This window comes from Sarcophilus harrisii, chromosome 2, assembly GCF_902635505.1.
Source record: "Sarcophilus harrisii chromosome 2, mSarHar1.11, whole genome shotgun sequence".
Classification (NCBI taxonomy): domain Eukaryota; kingdom Metazoa; phylum Chordata; class Mammalia; order Dasyuromorphia; family Dasyuridae; genus Sarcophilus; species Sarcophilus harrisii.
In genome coordinates this window covers 192,824,957-192,831,892 of record NC_045427.1, presented here as the reverse complement: position 1 = coordinate 192,831,892, position 6,936 = coordinate 192,824,957, and the positions used below count along the sequence as shown (strand labels likewise).

At 31.7% G+C, this 6,936-nt stretch overlaps 1 non-coding gene across 1 annotated transcript; it reads left to right on the top strand.

The window, feature by feature from the left end:
- Positions 1-774: 774 nt before the first annotated feature.
- Positions 775-880, top strand: LOC111718618. Its single transcript, XR_002769139.1, has one exon. It is a non-coding gene; the product is annotated as a U6 spliceosomal RNA (small nuclear RNA).
- Positions 881-6,936: the final 6,056 nt, after the last annotated feature.

Below are 6,936 nucleotides of genomic sequence, written 5' to 3'. Positions count from 1 at the left end.
AATAAGTTAAAAACTTAAAAAAATTTAAACATCAATGTGCATTTACATGTACTTAAATCTTCTAACATATTTGTGAGCTCAGTGAGTCAGATAGTTTCTACAACCATGTGGATCACAATCTCTATGTAAGTAACTACTTGCTTATGCTGTAAGAATTGTATCCATATTTATATTATATAAGTCTTCCATAGAGCAGTATAACCTCTTCATGACACTTAAAAAGAGCTTCTCAATAAATATTAAATACTTGATTTTATTTTTCCTCTTGCCATAAAATAAATATAATACCATATAAGACAATGCAATAAAAATACACTTAATAGTTCGACTTTATATTCTAGATAATTTCAAGGTGACTAGCCAGATTAAATGGTGCAATCTGTGTTTATAAAGATAGGTTGTTACTTTATAGCTTATTATATTATTAGTTTATTATAGTACATCCTTAGCCCTCTACTCTTTCCCACTACTAAATTTTGATCTTTTTTGGCCTGTCACATGGAGCTTTCAATTACACTGGGAGAAAAAGTGTGTGTGTGTGTGTGTGTGTGTGTGTGTGCATTTGTGTGTATGTAAGATGAAGGGTGGTGATGGCAGGACTCACTATTTAGTCACTTTAGTTCTATTTTCTTCTTTTAGACTTTAAAGGCCTAAATGACTTTACATGACTGAGAAATTCCTGGATGGTTTTCATGCATGAAGAATTAAACATAGTTTAGAAAGTCCTGTTTCTATTTGTTCTCTTAAAATATTCCAAATTTAGTATTGACAAAAGTGCTCTCAGTGGCAGTACATATACAAAACTGGAATGGTACAGTGAAGATCAACATGAACCTCATGCAAGGATGACACACAAATTCATGAAGTATTCCCTATTTTTGAAGCTACATCTTCATTTCATTTTCATGAAAATAAAATACAATTTTAAAAAGCATCAACAAAAAAATAACCAAATATGGAGATAAGCATTCATACATGAAATTCTAAATTCCTTCCTTTTATATTTTGAGAAAATATATATTTAATTGAATAAAATCATAACAAAAATGACATTTCCATGTCTTCTTTTTATTTTCTGTATTTTTTTTTGTTTAGGTAATACTATTTCTATTATCATTTTATCCAGTTCTCAGCAACTGTCTTTATATTCTGACAAGATAACTTAGAGAATTTAATCTTCACATCTCTTTCAGGTCCCCCTTAGGGCTCTACTGTATTACCTATCTGTCCCATTATTTAGGGTTTGTTTTAGACATGCTTTATGAATTCAATGCTTTCTCCCTGACCATCTTCTCACTAACTACCTTCCAGCATACATATATCCTTGCTTCCTCTCAGCCTTTCTCTATCTTAAAAACAAACAAAATAACTACAAACAATAAAAGTGTTTTTTTTTCCCACATCATCATATTGATCTCCAGCATTTCTCTTTCCCACCCAGACAGCTATCCTGCATAATAATAGTAATTTTGAAGAAAAAAATCAGCACAACTGGTGGCTATATTGAAAAAAATTCTGAAAATATGCTATGTGTAACAATTGTTGATTATTGTAACTCCATGAAGAGGTACATTGGGATATTCTGATATCTCTTCATTATTAATGCTATGATTTTTTTATTTCATTACATGGACTTTTGGCTTTCTTTATAGTCATTCTTTCCTTTCACATTGTAGTACTTTGTATACTTTGTTGACTTTTTTTTTTCCTTTTTAGTTTTCTGAATTATCAAACACTGGGTTATTGAGTTCTATTTTTTTTTTTGATTCTCTTCTACCTCATGTGTTCCACTGATTTATTTTACTATACTTTAACCAATTTAGATGACTTCAAATTTATAACAGATAGTTTGAGTTTTGAAAGTGATCTTTTCTCATTTCCAGTAATTCTTTTAGTCATATACCTAGATTTTCTATTTCTTTTCATTGTTCAAATGAATTTTGTTGTTATTTTATGAAGTTTTAAGTATTCCCATGATAATTTGATTATTATAGTATTAAAGAATTAAAGTTGATAGTACTGTCATTTTTATTATATTGACTTGGTGAAGCCATGAATACCAAATAATACTCCAACTACTTAAATTATTCTTTATTTCTTTAAAGAACACTTTGACTAAATCTATACATGGCTTTTACATACTTTGATAAGTCAATTTCCAGGTTATTCTTACATATTTTTAGCAATTTGAAATTTTTTTTTCTTTTTTGTTTTGCTTCTTGGATTATTATCATATAGAAAGGTTGTTGATATTTTGGATCATATTTCATAGTCTGCAAATTTTTTCACTCTTAGTTTCCTCAATGAGTGTCCCTGCTGATTCCTTAGTATTTTCCAAGTTTACCTTCATATTATCAATAAATAACAATCGCATTTTGTCCTGTTTGCTTTTTTTTGCTTTTAATTTCTTTCTTTATTCTTATTACAATTGCTAGCCTTTCCAGAAGTAGTGATGAAAATGAACATCTTTGATTCATTCATACATACATATACATTGATATATAGGAAAAATTCTAGTATTTCTCAATTGTATGTGATGCTTGCTTTTGTTTTTAGGTAAAAGCTTTTTTAATATTTTCATCTAAAACACCTCTCTGTATGCTTATGCTGTGTAGTGTTGTTAGAGTAAAAAATTACTAAACTTTGTGTTGTGATATAAGCGCCATCTGCCAGTGGCTGCTGGAGGTCTAACTCAGACCTGTAGAATGGATCTCTTCATGTGAGAAGATGATGATGATGATGATGATGATGATGATACAAGAAGACTGAGAGGCAGTTGCATTGTCTGTCCTCCCTTCTCTTCCTTCTTGCCTCTAATTTATTTCATTTCCAATCCACAAGAAACATTTGTTAGTAAAGGCCATTTTGCAACTCCTTCAAGTGTTATGATTCACAGCTGTGGAGGTTCTTGGAGAATTGACCTGCCCCTTCCCCTGGGCATGGTCCTTAATGACTTTTTTTTTTAATAGCCTTTTATTTACAGGATATATACATGGGTAACTTTACAGCATTAACAATTGCCAAACCTCTTGTTCCAATTTTTCACCTCTTACCCCCACCCCTCCCCTAGATGGCAGGATGACCAGTAGATGTTAAATATATTAAAATATACTTAGATACACAATAAGTATATATGACCAAAACATTATTTTGCTGTACAAAAGAATCAGACTCTGAATTATTGTGCAATTAAGCTTGTGAAGGAAATCAAAATGCATGTGTGCATAAATATAGGGATTGAATTTAATGTAATGGTTTTAGTCATCTCCCAGAGTTCTTTTTCTGGGCATAGCTAGTTCAGTTCATTACTGCTCCATTAGAAATGATTTGGTTGATCTCGTTGCTGAGGATGGCCTGATCCATCAGAACTGGTCATCATCTAGTATTGTTGTTGAAGTATATAATGATCTCCTGGTCCTGCTCATTTCACTCAGCATCAGTTCGTGTAAGTCTCTCAGGCCTTTCTGAAATCATCCTGTTGGTCATTTCTTACAGAACAGTAATATTCCATAATTTTCATATACCACAATTTATTCAGCCATTCTCCACTGATGGACATCCATTCAGTTTCCAGTTTCTAGCCACTACAAAAGGGCTGCCACAAACATTCGTACACATACAGGTCCTTTCCCTTCTTTATATTCTCTTTGGGATATAATCCCAGTAAGTAACACTGCTGGATCAAAGGGTATGCACAGTTTGATAACTTTTTGAGCATAGTTCCAAACTACTCTCCAAAATGGTTGGATTCGTTCACAACTCCACCAACAATGCATCAATGTCCCAGTTTTCCCGCATCCCCTCAACAATCATCATTATTTTTTCCTGTCATCTTAGCCAATCTGACAGGTGTGTAGTAGTATCTTAGAGTTGTCTTAATTTGCATTTCTCTGATTAATAATGACTTGGAGCATCTTTTCATATGACTAGAAATAGTTTCAATTTCTTCATCTGAGGTTGTCTGTTCATATCCTTTGACCATTTTCAATTGGAGAATGGCTTGATTTTTTATAAATTAGAGTTAATTCTCTATATATTTTGGAAATGAGGCCTTTATCAGAACCTTTGACTGTAAAAATATTTTCCCAGTTTATTGCTTCCCTTCTAATCTTGTCTACATTAGTTTTGTTTTGTACAAAACTTTTCAGTTTGGTATAATCAGAAAATTTCGATTTTGTGATCAGTAATGATCTCTAGTTCTGCTTTGGTCATAAGACCTTCCCCTTCCACAGGTCTGAGAGGTAAACTATCCTATGTTCCTCTAATTTATTAATAATTTCATTCTTTATGCCTAGGTCATGAACCCATTTTGACCTTATCTTGGTGTACGGCGTTAAGTATGGATCAATGCCTACTTTCTGCCATATTAGTTTCCAATTTTCCCAGCAATTATTATCAAACAGTAAGTTCTTATCCCAAAAGCTGGGATCTTTGGGTTTGTCAAAGACTAGGTTGCTATATTTGTTGACTGTTTTGTCCCTTGAACCTAATCTATTCCACTGATCAACTAATCTATTCCTTAGCCAATACAAAATAGTTTTGGTAAGTGCTGCTCTATAATATAATTTTAGATCTGGTACAGCTAAGGCACCATCATTTGATTTTTTTTTCATTAATTCCCTTGAAATTCTTGACCTTTTGTTTTTCCATATGAACTTTTGTTGTTATTTTTCTAGGTCATTAAAATAGTTTTTTGGGAGTCTGATTGGTATAGCACTAAATAAATAGATTAGTTTAGGTAATATTGTCATCTTTATTATATTTGCTCGCCCTATCCAAGAGCATTTAATATTTTTCCAATTGGTTAGATCAGACTTAATTTGTGTGAAAAGTGGTCTGTAATTTTGCTCATAAAGTTTCTGATTTTCCCTTGGCAGATAGATTCCTAAATATTTTATATTATCAGTAGTTACTTTAAATGGAATTTCTCTTTGTAACTCTGACTGTTGGATTTTTAGTGATATATAAGAATGCTGATGACTTATGTGGGTTTATTTTATAACCAGCAACTTTGCTAAAGTTGTGGATTATTTCTAATAACTTTTTAGCAGAATCTCTGGGGTTCTCTAAGTATACCATCATGTCATCGGCAAAGAGTGATAATTTGGCTTCCTCATTGCCTATTCTTATTCCTTTAATCTCTTTCTCAGCTCTTATTGCTATAGCTAGCGTTTCTAATACAATATTAAATAATAACGGTGATAGTGGGCAACCTTGTTTCACTCCAGATCTCACTGGGAATGGTTGCAGTTTGTCTCCATTACATATGATGCTTACTGATGGTTTTAAATAGATGCTGCTGATTATTTTAAGGAAAGTCCATTTATTCCTATACTCTCAAGTGTTTTTTAATAGGAATGGATGTTGGATTTTATCAAATGCTTTTTCTGCATCTATTGAGATGATCATATGGTTTTTGTTAATTTGGTTATTAACATGGCCAATTATATTGATAGTTTTCCTAATATTGAACCAGCCCTGCATTCCTGGTATAAATCCTACTTGATCATAGTGTATTATCTTGGAGATGATTTTCTGTGGTCTTTTTGCTAATATCTTATTTAAGATTTTAGCATCAATATTCATTAGGGAGATTGGTCTATAATTTTCTTTCTCTCTTTTCAGCCTACCTGGTTTAGGTATCAGTACCATGTCTGTGTCATAGAAGGAATTTGGTAGGACTCCTTCATTCCCTATTTTATCAAATAATTTATATAGCATTGGGGCCAATTGTTCTTTAAATGTTTGGTAAAATTCAGATGTAAATCCATCTGGTCCTGGGGATTTTTTCTTAGGGAGTTGTTTAATTGCCTGTTCTATTTCTTTTTCTGAAATGGGACTATTCAAGCAATTTACTTCCTCCTCTGTTAGTCTGGGAAGTCTATATTTTTGGAGGTAGTCATCCATTTCACTTAGGTTATCAAATTCATTGGCATAAAGTTGAGCAAAATAACTTCTTATTATTTCTCTAATTTCCTCTTCATTGGTGGAAAGTTCTCCCTTTTCATTTTTAAGACTACTAATTTCATTTTCCTCCCTCCTTTTTCTAATCAGATTTACCAAAGGCTTATCTATTTTATTGGCTTTTTCATAGAACCAACTCTTAGTTTTATTAATTAGTTCAATATTTTTTTTTACTTTCAATATTTTTAATTTCTCCTTTTAATTTTAGAATTTCCAATTTAGTATTTGATTGGGGTTTTAATTTGGTCTTTTTTTAGTTTTTTTAGTTGCAAGCCCAATTCATTAATCTTTTCTTTCTCTGTTTTATTCAAGTAAGCCTCTAAGGATATAAAATTCCCTCTTATTACCACTTTGGCTGCATCCCACAAATTTTGGTATGATGTCTCATCATTGTCATTTTCTTGAGTGAAATTATTAATTGTATCTATAATTTGCTGCTTCACCCAATCATTCTTTAAGATGAGATTGTTTAGTTTCCAATTACTTTTTGGTCTATTTCCCCCTAACTTTTTGTTGAATGTAGTTTTATTGCATCATGATCTGAAAAGAAAGCATTTACTATTTCTGCTTTCTTGCATTTAATTTATGAGGTCTTTATGTCCTATATATGGTCAATTTTGAATAGGTTCCATGAACTGCTGAGAAGAAAGTATATTCCCTTCTATCTCCATTCAATTTTCTCCAAAGATCCAACATACCTAATTTTTCTAATATTCTATTTACTTCTTTAATTTCTTTCTTATTTGTTTTGTGGTTTGATTTGTCTAATTCTGAGAGTGCAAGGTTGAAATCTTCCACTATTACAGTTTTGTTGTCTATTTCTTCTTGCAACTCTCTTAACTTCTCCTTTAGGAAGTTGAGTGCCATACCACTTGGTGCATATATGTTTAATATTGATATTGCTTCGTTGTTTATGCTACCCTTTAGCAGGATGTAGTTTCCTTCCTTATCTCTTTTAATTAGATTAATTTT